Below are 15,443 nucleotides of genomic sequence, written 5' to 3'. Positions count from 1 at the left end.
CTTGGCTTTCGAAGCATTGCTCCTCGCATCGCATTGCCATCTCGCTCCTCTACGAGCTGCTTGTCGCCTCACGTTGATCCAGAGCTACTGTTGGCCCGTCTTTTCTTCTCGGGTAAGCATTCGTTCCATTATGTTTTATTCATATATTCTGACTAAAGCTTTTACCTGGACCTAGCAACATACATGGCTATATAATTTGCTTTCAGATGACCCAGGGGTATAGCTCATGAAACTGCTTGGTAGTTGTGGCATTTTTCTTTGATTCCAAGTTGTGACTTTGCCGGCATTGCTTTCGTTTACATGACATTCTTGGAAAATGTTCATATTGCACTTCTTTTGTGGCTGCAGGATCACTTTGATTCATAAATGAAAGTGGTGTTTTTGGCTAGCTTTGAACACCCCACCCTCAAAGGACCAATTTTTCACTCCCTGCCTTCCTCTGCTCTTGATGAAAACTTTAGAGGACTTTAGAGGGCTTATACTTTTTAAAATTATTTGATGAAAACTTTAGAGGAGTTATGTTGTTAATTTCATTTTTCATCGTCATTTGTCTAGATGCATGACTATTTGTACAATTTTTTGTTTGCTTGCTGGTGTCAGGAGTTTGAGATGGCTCGAAAAGGTTGTTATACAAAAAAGGCAAAATTGGGACCAGGAGTACAGCAACCTCAAACGGGAGCGACTGCGGCTTCAGCTTCCCACCACGATGACTCTCAAATCCCCCCGGCCACTGGTGATAGTGTTCCCGCAACTTCACGCCCGTTCCGTGCACCGCGCAGCGAATGAAGGCCTGCTCCACAGACGAGCACCGATAGTGCCCAAAACTTGCTGCCAGGCCATGTAAACTTGGGCACTAATGCGAATGAGGTAGATTGTCTTGATGAATAAGTTGATGACCTCATTGATGCCTCTGAAGCTCAGACTCACAAAGGATGCAAGACTAGAAAGTTTTGGACAGTTAAGATCATCGGTGACGTATTTAACTATTTTTCTTTGTTCAACATGATTTAGACTCCATTATATATTAAGCTTTTGAGTTCTCACTATGAGAAGAGCATCAAACCCATCCTTAATCTAAGTCATGTTTTTTATTTCTTGTTTTCTATTTTTTAATTGGCTAAAGTGTATTCTAAAAAAAATCAAAATATTTTAAAAACTTCTGAATTGTTAGATTAATTTAATTTTGTCTCCGACATTTGAAATAAATTTCAAATTTATACTTATTATTTCCTTTACATATTAGAAGTTAGTTCCTTATTTTTTTATTTTTTTCCCAAGTATTCGAATTCTATTCCACTATATGCATGTTTTATGCTCGTGTGACCCATCATGCTTCTTTTGTTAAGCTTAATATAAGGTATTCTGTTAATATTATGATGTTATATTTCCTTTACATATTAGAAGTTAGTTCCTTATTTTTTTATTTTTTTTCCCAAGTATTCGAATTCTATTCCACTATATGCATGTTTTATGCTCGTGTGACCCATCATGCTTCTTTTGTTAAGCTTAATATAAGGTATTCTGTTAATATTATGATGTTATATATTAATTTTCTTGCATGCTGTCCACAACGGATACAAGAATAAGGTAGTATTTTTTTTTAGATTACGACAGCACAATCAAGCCGGCAAGACTAAGCGTGAGGGAGGCTATGGAACGGCCTAATGGTAGAAGGATCATGCTCAGGTTCAACAACACAAAGCAAGCAATCAGAGACAAAGCTGGACTGTTGAGTGGTGTGCTTGGTCTGCTGGGATCTGTCTATGAAAAATTTCCTATCTGTGAGAAAAGTTGGCGTAAGATTACCACTAAAGACAAGGTTTATAACGAATGTGTCAAGGTAAAAGTATATATCCATGTTAAATCAAATCTACTTATTTTGTCCATTATTGACAAATTGTATTATCTGTATAGCAACTTTTCCACTTTGAATAAGATAGTGAAGGAACTATCAAGAAAAATATTTTGAAAAGTATGGGGAAGTCATGGAAGGAAACAAGGCTGAAGTTGTAAGATAATTTTTACGAGCCAACATTCACAACTGAACAAAATATTGAGCACCATCCGATGGGAATTGATCGAGAGAATTGGAGATAGTTTCTTGACTATCGCACCAAAGCTGAGACGAAGGTAATCTAGTATATCATTGGTACACAAAAGTACCAGTTATGTTACATTGAGTCTTTTTAAATGAGTTTCTAATCGCCCATTGTCTCTGATGGACCAATAGGAGAAGTACAGGAAAAACACGATTAATCGATCAAAACAACTATATACCCACACTAGCGGTTCGAAAAGCTTTGCACGGCGGATGAAAGAAGAGGTACTTTACTTTTTTAGTCACTCTTTAGACTATCTCTGTTTCTTAAGTTTCCTAGATTATGTGAAATACGGTAATGGCGTAAACTTTGTTGTCACAGTCAGAACAACAAGGGATGAAAATCAGTAGAGGAGAGTTCTGGATCATAGTGCACAAAAAAAAGATGGCTCCTATATCAATGATGAAGCAAGATCAATTGGTGTAAGTACTACCTTTTAAAATTGATTGATAAAATAATGATCTCTGTTTTGGGAGTTTTATGTAAATAACTTTTGGGACCAATTTTTTCATTCATATTTGTGTGTTATTTTACTATGATGAAAGTGATACAGTTAATCATCCTATTTGGCGTGTTCTTGACATGAGATGGACCCATGATCAAAATGATTGTATTTGCTAATTTGTGTCTGTAGGAAAGAATTGAGGAGATAGAGCAAGTGGATGAGTCTTCTAGAGTGTTGTCTGAAAATGATTCCATTGCTCAGGTTTTTGGAAAAGAGAGACCGGATAGAGTACGTGGTGTGGGTTCCGGACCGACTCCTAGTCAACTCTTCGGTCTGAATTCACATGCGACGGTCAACGGAGTCCAAGTAGAGGAGACCCAGAGGAAGCTTCTAGAATTGCAGGCAGAGTTGGAAAGCAAGAAGTTGAAGAGGAAGGCGATGGAGGATGAGGCAGCAGCAGACAAGAAAAAGTGGCAGGCGATGGAGAGTGCTCAGACTTATCTGTATCAACGGCAGGTTGAGGAGCTCCCACCAGAAATCGCTACAGGGTTGAGTTCTGTGGATTGATAGAGTGAAGAATAGTGTATTAGGATTGGAGATATTTTGGTTTGAAGCACACTTTTTTTTTAATTAGACTATTGATGGAGGAGGAAATTGGCGATTAAGAAATTAATATAAGAAATACGTTACGAGTACAGTTCTTAACCAGCAAAAATCTGCTTATCAATTTAGAAAGGTTGTCACAAAATTAGAATAAAAATACTGGGAGTATGAATCCCAGGTCGTCTCCCAACGAGTTAACAAAAGAGTGCTATTTTATTAATCAGGAGTTTTTCGAGGAATTTTGAAAGTTGAAAGACAGGAATATAAAGGATTGTGAATTAAGGCAATGCAAATTAAAAGAGATTTATGTATTCGGAATAAAAAAAAGCCTTGACCGGGGGTATGATTAATTGGAAGTTCTATCCTTGTTGGATTTTCTCAAGTGTAGTGTCAAGAGGTTGTTATTTTCACTTAGTTAACCCATACTAAATAAAGGAAAGCCAAGTGATTGAGTTAACTCTTATTCGCAAATCCTAATCCTCTCCCTTGGAAAGGACTAGCGTTAGTAAATAGAGAATTAGCCAATAACTTCCAATTTAACTAATCACTTGAGCATTCCAACTCAAGGGTCTCCTTTTAATCAACCCCCAAGTCAAGTTGGGAGTCTACTCTGTCAACATGAATACCATCTTCGTGATCTAATAAGAGAAGTAAAAAGGGAACATGGTAATTAAAACCAATTGGAAGCAATTAAACAAATAGTAAAATTTAAATGGAAAAAATACTTCTTGCATTAATAAATTCTAAAAACAATCCAATTGTAACTCTGAACAAAGAGTAAGGATATGGAAGAGTAAGGGAATAAGAAAACAAACTAGAATAGCAACTTCAACAGAGGTAATGACTCTTCTCAATATCCAAAGCAAAAGCATAAAACTAGAAATCTATGAATGTAAAAGAAAACCTAGAGGAAGAGTAATTTCTCTCTAAGATTCCCAAATAAAACTAAAACTATGCTAATGAGAATGTCTCCCGAGTCTCTGCTCGTCCCCTGCTCTAGTCTGTGTTTCTGTGCCAGAAACTGGGTCCAAACTTGGCCCAAAATTGCCCCCAGCGTTTTCTGCAATTTCTGCAGATCGCGCATGTCACGCGTACACGTCAGTCACGCGTGCGCGTCGTTTGGCGATTTTCCTTGTCACGCGTACGCGTCAGTCACGCGTGCGCGTCGTTTGGTGATTTTCCTTGTCACGCGTACGCGTCAGGCATGCGCATGCGTTGTTGTGCAAACTCTAATTCACGTGCACGCGTAAGCCATGCGTGCGCGTCACTCGTCGCTAATTGTCTCCTTTATTTCTTGTGCTGCTTCCATTTTTTGCAAGCTTCCTTTCCATCCTCTATGCCATTCCTGCCCTATAAAGCCTGAAAACACTGAACACACAGATCACAGCATCGAATGGTATAAAGAGGGATTAAAATACACAAATTAAAAGTTTAGGAAGCACGCTTTTAACCATAGAACAAAACTAGGAAGTAATTGTAAAACCATGCAATTTGTATGAATAAGTGTGCAAAGACTTGATGAAACCACTCAATTGAGCACAAGATAAACCATAAAATAGTGGTTTATCAACTATGCAACTCTTTGCAAGAGATTTGTTTTCTTCGCTTCCATGGTATTAGCCAAGTTGGCCATCGCCGCCATGATCTCGGCATGGTTATCGGCTGGTCGGTAATTCTCAGTTCCTCCCCATGTACGAGTACAACCTCGTCCGCGAGTAGCTATTAGGGTTCCTGTCTACACCAAACAATCAATATCAAGGTGATCTATCTCAATATTAAAAGTCTAGTGCTTCAATTATCCCAAAAAAGCACTCACAAACAAGCATGCTATGCATATATCAAACAGATAACCCTAATAGCATCAAAGAAAAGACACGGAGTATGCAACGAAGCACAATCGATCCATCCCTCAGGCTCACAAGGATGAACCACTCTGATACCACTAAATGTAACACCCTAATTACCCTAAGCCTTACCTCATGCCGTAAAGCAAAGGTTAATCAGAGGTCACGACAATCCTAAGGCTTATACATAAGTATATATATAGAAAGGAACAATAACTCTAGAAGCCTGAAAAAGAAAATAAGTTCAAAAATAGAGTATCAAAAGCGCAAAGCGTTCACACGATAACTATAAGCGAGAAAGACAAGATACAGAAACAAAACAACAAGATATAAGTATATAAGAGAGTATAATAGTCATAAGGAACTAGCCTTAGCTCGCGGAATTCAGGCCGACTAGTCAATATGTAGACAATACGGAGTTTTGAAGGTTCGAACAGCATATACAAAATATATCTCTCAAAGTAAGCCTCTAAGGCAAATATAAATACAGAAGTGAGAGAACTAGTCAAAATAACCAAAATGACAACAAAATAGAATAAGGTCGTCCGCTCTGCTACCATTAAACAACTCACTGAGGTGGGTTGCGACCTACATCTAAAAATAACAACAAAGTATGGAATGAGATCCGGAGGTTCTCAGTATGGTAATAGTACCCAGTAATGTAAGATGTAACACCTCGGGACGCCAGAGGCAATCCTAGAGTGTCATACCAAACAGATATTCAAGCTTAACGAAATAAATAACTTAAACCATAAACCATAAACAGGGTATCTAAACTTACAGGATTTCCAACTAATGCTAAACACACCGCTGTGTCCCACAACCTTCGCCCACCTACCCTCAGTGCGATCCCATCGCCACCACCTACCTAACCTCTTCAGCACTAGACAAAAGACAGATAATGCAAGCAAGGAAAACACAGGTAGTATTCATATTTATAACAAGTAATTCAAGAAATAAGTAGACATATTATACAATTAGGCAAACTCAAGTAATCAAAGCAAGCAAGCATATAGAAGACGCATATGATGAATGTCTGTCCTATTGGCTGTGATATCACATGTCGGTTATAGTGCCAAACCCGACACAAAATTCAGACGGTAACTCCCAGATTAGTCTCTCTGTTGTGCGTACTTAGGAGGAATAATTTCGAGGGATAAGTGCCCTACCACCGTCTCGTTTCAGAGGAAAACATTCCGAGGGAGAGTGCCCTACTACCTTCCTCTGGATGCCGCATGATTCCGAGGGATAGTGCCCTACCACCTTGCAACCAGAGAGAAAACGCATGCTCAGGAGGAATAATTACGACGAATGAGTGTGATAAACCCCAATTTTGTGGTTTATCTTGTACTTAATTTGGGAGATTTTATCACCTTTTCTCACATTTATTCAATGAAATAGCATGGTTTTGTAATTCTCCCTTAATTTGTGCTTAAGTATAAAAACATAAACTTTAGGCCCTTAAATTGGTGATTTTAATTCACCTTAATTCCATTTGATGTCTTGATGTGTTTGTTGAGTGATTTCAGGTTTATAAGGCAAGTATTGGATGGAAGAAGTGAGGAGAAAAGCATGCAAAGTGGAGAATTCATGGAAAAACAAGGATTGAGAATGCACACATCGACGCGCATGCGTGACATGATGCATACACGTGGGAAGTGAATTGCCAAGCGACGCATACGCATGACCTATGCGTACGCATCACAGCTCGCATGTGACCTCATTGAAGTGAAAACACTGGGGGGCAATTTCTGAGCTATCCATGCCCAAATCCAACTCATTTCTGAGGATATTTCATGTAGAATTCAAGCTTGGGCAAAGGGGGAGCAATTAATTGTAGATTAGGAAGCATGTAGTTAGTTTTTAGAGAGAGAAACTCCCTCTTCTCTCTAGAATTAGGTTAGGATTAGGTCAAATTATCTTAGATCTAGATTTAATTCCTTTTTTTCATCTTGTCTCCTTTACAATTCCTTGTTGTATGGGCTTGATTCTCTTTGTTTCTCTTGTTAATTTCTCATTTTGAGTTACTTTTATGACATGAACTCTTGTTACATTCCATTCTCTTTAATGCAATTTTGATGTATTTCATGTTAATTTTGTTTCCTTAGTTGTTGTTATTAATTTCTTGTATTGGATAATAGTAGATTTCATTTTGTGCAATTTATGTTTGATATTCTTTTATTGTTAATTGAGTTGTTGTTATTGTTTCCTTAAAATTAGGTAGTTGTAGATTTACATTTCCTTGCAAATTTACCATGCTTTCTGACGATAGGTTTTTCTATCGGTAAAGGAATATAAAAATATGATTGCGTTGTAGATATAGCTTCTAAACCAACAGGAAATCCTTTCGTACAAACATTTTGGTTGTCACAAGTAACAAACCCCTTTTTAAATTGATAACCGAAGTATTTAAACCTCGGGTCGTCTTCTCAAGGAACTGCAGGGAGGTATGTTCTTATTACTGGTTATGAGTTTTGTAAATTGGGGGTTTTGAAGGTAAGGAACAAGTAATTTAAATGACAAATAAAATAAATAAATAACTGTAAAATAAACTCTTGGCAAGGTATGAAAATTCGGAAGTCCTATCTTAGTTACTTCTTATGAGAATTGAAGTTAATCCCACTTAGTTAACCTTTACGAAAGCAAAGGAAAGTCAAGTGAACTAATTAGTTAGATTCCCAAGTCCTAGCCAACTCCTAAGGAAAGACTAGAGTTAGTGGAATTCCAGTCAATTAGTCGACATAACAACCAATCACGATAAGTTGATAACTCAAGAGCTTCCAGTTAATCAATTAAAGCCAAGAATATAAAAAGCTAAATAAGAATCATAAATTTGAATTACCTCAATTGAATTAATAAGAGAAAATCAATCTAAACATAAAGAGTTCAAAAGCCAAATTAGCAACATAAGTAATTAAATGAGAGCATTCAAGTATCTGAAAGTAAAAGAGAAATATAAAATAAAAGAAATATTGAATCTGATGAAGAGTTGAAATCCTAAATCCTTTAAGAGGAATCCTAATCCTAAAACCTAAGAGAGAGGAGAGAACCTCTCTCTAGAAACTACATCTAAATCATAAAAAGTGAATAATTGAAGGCCTCCTCATGAATGGATGCATTCCCCCACTTTATAACCTTTAATCTGTGCTTTTTGGACTTGGATTTGGGCCAAAAAGGGTTTCAGAAATTGCTGGGAGCGTTTTCTGCAGTTTCTGGTGCGTGGCGTCTGTCACGTGTCCGCGTGGGTCACGCGGTCGCGTCATCTGGAGTTTTTCTTATCACGCGTTCGCTTCGGTCATGTGTACGCGTCATCTGCATTCTGCTCAAGGCGCGCCTCCGCGTCAGTCACGCGGTCGCGTCGCTGCCTTTTTGCGCTGGGCATGCGGCCGCATCGTCCATGCGTTCGCGTCGCTGCCAGTTTCTTCAAAAACTCTATTTTGTGCTTTCCTTCCATTTTTGTATGTTTCCTTTCCATCCTTTAAGTCATTCCTGCCTTAAGAGATCTGAAAATACTCAACACACAAATCACGGCATCGAATGGTAATAAAAGGTAATTAAAATAATTATTTTTAAAGTATAGGAAACATGTTTTTCACATATATCACATAATAAGGAAGGGAAAGTAAAACCATGCAATTTACATGAATAAGTAAGTGAAGGATTGAATAAATCACCTAAATTGGGCACAAAATATATCATAAAATATGGGTTTATCACTTTCCTTTTATACCTTCCAAGTGTTTGACAAAAGCTTGGGAGGATGTTAGAGTAGAATTTTTGAGCATTCTTAGCTTGGAAAGAGGAATTAGGTAATCTTGAGTCATTAAGACCCAACTTATGTTGGTGATCTAGAGTTGTTAGCTAGTATTGTCTCCATTGACTCTAATCTCTTGCTAATTTAATTAGTGAGTTGATTAGGACTTTTGGAGTGAGATTAGCTAGTCTTATTTTACTTTCTCCCTATGTTAAGATAACATTATACCTTCTTGCATAGTTGGAGACGACGAAATACGATAAATTCTTGTTAATTATTGTCATTAGTGACTAGGATAGAAAGCCTATATTCTCAATCCTTGCCATAAATGTCTCTCTTTTATCAATTGTTTTCTTTAGTTTCTTGCTTTACTTTTATTGCCATTTATTTTCTTGCCCCTTTATCAAAGCAAACCCCCCGTATTCCTTCATAGCCAATAATTGATCACTTCATTACAATTCCTTGTGAGACTGGTGTGCAGAAATTGTGATTACACTTTGATTATGTAAGATTCATTGCTCTTTCTTTCCGTGGTAATGGCGCCAAAAACATGATGCCAATACCATGGTTCACAACTTCGCACAACTAACCAGCAAGTACACTGGGTCATCCAAGTAATACCTTACGTGAGTAAGGGTTGAATCCCACGGAGATTGTTGGTATGAAGCAAGCTATGGTCACCTTGTAAATCTCAGTCAGGCGGATATAAAATAATAATGGGGTTTTCGAAATTAATAATAAAATAGGGATAGAAATACTTATGTAAATCATTGGTGAGAATTTCAGATAAGCGAATAGAGATGCTTTCGTTCCTCCGAACCTCTGCTTTCCTGCTATCTTCATCCAATCAGTCTTACTCCTTTCCATGGCTGGCTTTATGAAAGGGCATCACCGTTGTCAGTGGCTACATCCCCTCCTCTCAGTGAAAATGGTCAACGCACCCTGTCACGGCACGGCTATTCATCTGTCGGTTCTCGATCATGCTGGAATAGGATTCACCCTCCTTTTGCTTCTGTCACTAACGCCCAGCACTCGCGAGTTTGAAGCTCGTCACAGTCATTCAGTCATTGAATCCTACTCAGAATACCACAGACAAGGTTTAGACTTTCCGGATTCTCTTAAATGCCGCCATCATTCTAGCTTACGCCACGAAGATTCCGATTAAGAGATCTAAGAGATACTCATTCAATTCTAATGTAGAACGAAAGTGGTTGTCAGGCGCGCGTTCATAGGGAATGATGATGATTGTCACGTTCATCACATTCAGGTTGAAGTGCGAATGAATATCTTAGAAGCGAAATAAGATGAGTTGAATAGAAAACAGTAGTACTTTGCATTAATCTTTGAGGAACAGCAGAGCTCCACACCTTAATCTATGGAGTGTAGAAACTCTACCGTTAAAAATACATAAGTGAAAGGTCCAGGCATGGCCGAATGGCCAGCCCCTCTGATCTAAAAACCAGGCGTCCAAAGATGACTAATACAATAGTAAAAAGTCCTATTTATAATAAACTAGTCACTAGGGTTTACAGAAGTAAGTAATTGATGCATAAATCCACTTCCGGGGCCCACTTAGTGTGTGTTTGGGCTGAGATTTAACTTTCCACATGCAGAGGCCATTTGTGGAGTTGAACGCCAGGTTTTGATCCATTTCTGGCGTTCAACTCTGGTTTTTGATCCCTTTCTGGCGCTGAACTCCAGAATTGGGCAGAGAGCTGGCATTGAACGCCAGTTTGCGTCATCTAAACTTGGGCAAAGTATAGACTATTATATATTGCGGGAAAGCCCTGGATGTCTACTTTCCAACGCAATTGGAAGTGCGCCATTTTGAGTTCTGTAGCTCCAGAAAATCCATTTTGAGTGCAGGGAGGTCAGAATCCAACAGCATCAGCAGTCCTTCTTCAACCTCTGAATCTGATTTTTGCTCAAGTCCCTCAATTTCAGCCAGAAAATACCTGAAATCATAGAAAAACACACAAACTCATAGTAAAGTCCAGAAATGTGAATTTAACATAAAAAATAATGAAAACATCCCTAAAAGTAACTAGATTCTACTGAAAACATACTAAAAACACTGCCAAAAAGCGTATAAATTATCTGCTCATCACAACACCAAACTTAAATTGTTGCTTGTCCCCAAGCAACTAAAAATCAAATAGGATAAAAAGAAGAGAATATACTATAAATTCCAAACTATCAGTGAAACATAGCTTCAATCATATGAGCGGGACTTATAGCTTTTTGCCTCTTGAATAGTTTTAGCACCTCACTTTATCCATTGAAGTTTAGAATGATTGGCATCTATAGGAACTTAGAGTTCAGATAGTGTTATTGATTCTCCTAGTTCAGTATGATGATTCTTGAACACAGCTATTTTATGAGTCTTGGCCGTGGCCCTAAGCACCTTGTTTTCCAGTATTACCACCGGATACATAAATGCCACAGACACATAATTAGGTGAACCTTTTCAGATTGTGACTCAGCTTTGCTAAAGTCCCCAATTAGAGGTGTCCAGGGTTCTTAAGCACACTCTTTTTTTGCTTTGGATCTTGACTTTAACCGCTCAGTCTCAAGTTTTCACTTGACACCTTCACGCCACAAGCACATGGTTAGGGACAGCTTGGTTTAGCTGCTTAGGCCAGGATTTTATTCCTTTAGGCCCTCCTATCCACTGATGCTCAAAGCCTTGTGATCCTTTTTATTGCCCTTGCCTTTTGGTTTTAAGGGTTACTGGCTTTTTGCTCTTGCCTCTTGGTTTTAAGAGCTTTTGGCTTTTTCTGCTTGCTTTTTCTTTTTCTTTCTAATTTTTTTTTCGCCTATATTTTTTTTTCTGCAAGCTTTGTTCTTTGCTGCTTTTTCTTGCTTCACGAATCATTTTTATGATTTTTCAGATTATCAAATAACATGTCTCCTAGTCATCATTCTTTCAAGAGCCAACATATTTAACATTCATGAACAACAACTTCAAAAGACATATGCACTGTTCAAGCATACATTCAGAAAACAAGAAGCATTGTCACCACATCAATATAATTAAGCTAAGTTCAAGGATAAATTCGAAACTCATGCACTTCTTGTTCTTTTGAATTAAAACATTTTTCATTTAAGAGAGGTGATGGATTCATAGGACATTCATAACTTTAAGACATAGTTACTAACTAATAATGATCATGTAATGAAGACACAAACATAGATAAGCACATAACATAGGAAACGAAAAATAGAAGAAATAAGAACAAGGAATGAATCCACCTTAGTGATGGTGGCGTTTCCTTCTTGAGGAACCAATGATGTCCTTGAGCTCTTCTATGTCTCTTCCTTGTCTTTGTTGCTCCTCCTTCATTGCTTTTTGATCTTCTCTTATTTCATGAAGGATGATGGAGTGCTCTTGATGTTCCACCCTTAGTTGCTTCCAATAATTGTGTGGAAGAAAATGTATCCCCTGAGGTATCTCAGGGATCTCTTGATTTGCAGTCAAATGTTCTACCACTGAGCTATAGACCCTTGATGGAAGCTTTTGTCTTCCCTTTCCTCTTTCTAGAGGTTTCTCTGGCCTTAGGTGCCATCAATGGTTATGGAAAAAACAAAAAAAGCTATACTTTTACCACACCAAACTTAAAATGTTGCTCGCCCTCGAGCAAAAGAAGAAAGAATAGAAGAAGAAGAAGAAGAAGATATGGAGGAGATGGATGGATGTGTGTATTCGGCCATATGGGTGGGATTGGGTGGGAGAGAAAGATGTTGAATTTTGAAGGTAGTGGGTGTATGGATGTGAGCGGTAAATGGAAAACAGAAGGGATGATCATGAATGGAAAGAGAGATGATGAGGTAGGTGGGGATCCTGTGGGGTCCACAGATCCTGAGATGATCCTGTGGGGTCCACAGATCCTGAGGTGTCAAGGCATTTACATCCCTGCACCAATTTAGGCATGTAAAATGCCCTTGCACACAACTCTGGGCGTTCAGCGCCAGGTTGGTGCCCATTTTGGGTGTTCAACGCCCATTTGTTGCCATTTCTGGCGTTGAACGCCAGAACCATGCTTGTTCTGGGCGTTCAGCGCCAGGATGCTGCCCATTTTGGGCGTTTAGTGCCAGAACCATGCTCTGTTCTGGCGTTGAACGCCAGGCAGGTGCTTCCTCCAGGGTGTGATTTTTCTTCTGCTGTTTTTGATTCCGTTTCCAATTTTTATATTTATTTTGTGACTCCACATGATCATGAACCTAAGAAAACATGAAAAACAAAATTATAGTTAGATAAATAAATATTGGGTTGCCTCCCAACAAGCGCTTCTTTAATGTCAATAGCTTGACAGTGGGCTCTCATGGAGCCTCACAGATGTTCAGAGCATTGTTGAAACTCTCCAACACCAAACTTAGAGTTTGGATATGGGAGTTCAACACCAAACTTAGAGTTTGGTTGTGGCCTCCCAACACCAAACTTAGAGCTTGACTGTGGGGGCTTTGGTTGACTCTGCTTTGAGAGAAGCTTTTTCTGCTTCCTCTCCATGGATGCAGAGAGGGATCCTTGAGTTGTAAACACAAGGTTGTCCTTATTCAATTGAAGGAATTCTCTTCTGTCCACATCAATCACAGCTCTTGCTGTGGCTAGGAAAGGTCTTCCTAGGATGATGGATTCATCCTCTTCCTTTCCAGTATCCAGGACTATGAAATCAGTAGGGATGTGAAGGCCTTCAACCTTTACTAACACGTCCTCTACTTGTCCATAAGCCTGTTTTCTTGAATTGTCTGCCATCTCTAATGAGATTTTAGCAACTTGCACCCCATAGATTCCCAGTTTCTCTATTACAGAGAGGGGCATGAGGCTTATCCCTGAACCAAGGTCACACAGAGCCTTAAAGATCATGGTGCCTATGGTACAAGGTATTATGAACTTTCCAGGATCCTGTCTCTTCTGAGGCAATGTCAGTTGATCCAGATCACTTAGTTCATTGGTGAACAAGGGAGGTTCATCTTTCCAAGTTTCAATACCAAATAATTTAGCATTCAGCTTCATGATTGCACCAAGAAACTTGGCAGTTTGCTCTTCAGTAACATCCTCATTCTCTTCAGAAGCGGAATACTCATCAGAGCTCATGAAGGGCATAAGAAGATTTAATGGAATCTCTATGGTTTCTAGATGAGCCTCAGAGTCCTTTGGTTCCTCAGAGGGAAGCTCGTTATTGATCACTGGACGTCCCAGGAGGTTTTCCTCCTTGGGATTCATGTCCTCTCCTCTCCTCACAGGTTCGGCCATGATGCTTATGTCAATGGCCTTGCACTCTCCTTTTGGATTCTCTTCTGTATTGCTTGGGAGAGTACTAGGAGGGATTTCAGTGATCCTTTTACTCAGCTGGCCTACTTGTACTTCCAGATTTCTAATAGAAGATCTTGTTTCATTCATGAAACTTACAGTGGCCTTAGATAGATCAGAGACTAAGTTTGCTAAATTAGAAGTATTTTGTTCAGAGTTCTCTGTCTGTTGCTGAGTGGATGATGGAAAAGGTTTATTATTGTTAAACCTATTTCTTCCACCATTATTAAAGCCTTGTTGAGGCTTTTGATCCTTCCATGAGAAATTTGAATGATTTCTCCATGATGAGTTATAGGTGTTTCCATAAGGTTCACCTAAGTAATTCACCTCTGCTATTGCAGGGTTCTCAGGATCATAAGCTTCTTCTTCATAAGAAGCCTCTTGAGTACTGTTGGATGCAGCTTGCACTCCATTCAGACTCTGAGAAATCATATTGACTTGCTGAGTCAATATTTTGTTCTGAGCCAATATGGCATTCAGAGTATCAATCTCAAGAACTCCCTTCTTCATAGGCGTCCCATTACTCACAGGATTCCTCTCAGAAGTGTACATGAACTGGTTATTAGCAACCATGTCAATGAGTTCTTGAGCTTCTGCAGGCATTTTCTTTAGGTGAATAGATCCACTTGCAGAAGTATCCAATGACATCTTTGATAGCTCAGATAAACCATCATAGAATATATCCAGGATGGTCCATTCTGAAAGCATGTCAGTAGGACACTTTTTGGTCAGTCCTTTGTATCTCTCCCAAGCTTCATAGAGGGATTCACCATCTTTTTGTTTGAAGGTTTGAACATCCACTCTAAGCTTGCTCAGCTTTTGAGGAGGAAAGAACTTGGCTAAGAAAGCCGTGACCAGCTTATCCCAAGAGTTCAGGCTATCTTTAGGTTGAGAGTCCAACCATATTCTAGCTCTGTCTCTTACAGCAAATGGGAAAAGCATGAGCCTGTAGACTTCAGGATCTACTCCATTAGTCTTAATAGTATCACAGATCTGTAAGAATTCAGTTAAGAACTGAAAAGGATTTTCAGATGGAAGTTGATGAGCGGATATTTTATACGCTTTTTGGGGTTAATTTCATATAGTTTTGAGTATGTTTTAGTTAGTTTTTAGTCTATTTTCATTAGTTTTTAGGAAAAATTCATATTTCTGGATTTTACTATGAGTTGTGTGTTTTTCTGTAATTTCAGGTATTTTTCTGACTGAAATTGAAGGAGCTGCGCAAAAATCTGATTCAGGCTGAAAAAGGACTGCTGATGCTATTGGATTCTGACCTCCCTGCACTCAAAGGGGATTTTCTGGAGCTACAGAACTCGAAATGGCATGCTTCCAATTGCGTTGGAAACTAGACATCTAGGGCTTTCCAGCAATATATAATAGTCCATAC

General features: G+C 38.7%; 1 non-coding gene across 1 annotated transcript; it reads left to right on the top strand.

Annotated features, from left to right (window-relative positions):
* Positions 1-14,758: 14,758 nt before the first annotated feature.
* Positions 14,759-14,866, top strand: LOC112768007 (small nucleolar RNA R71). Its single transcript, XR_003185446.1, has one exon. It is a non-coding gene; the product is annotated as a small nucleolar RNA R71 (small nucleolar RNA).
* Positions 14,867-15,443: the final 577 nt, after the last annotated feature.

This window comes from Arachis hypogaea, chromosome 17, assembly GCF_003086295.3.
Source record: "Arachis hypogaea cultivar Tifrunner chromosome 17, arahy.Tifrunner.gnm2.J5K5, whole genome shotgun sequence".
Lineage (NCBI taxonomy): Eukaryota > Viridiplantae > Streptophyta > Magnoliopsida > Fabales > Fabaceae > Arachis > Arachis hypogaea.
Note: the sequence above shows the minus strand (reverse complement) of the source record. Positions and strands in the feature narration are given on the sequence as shown.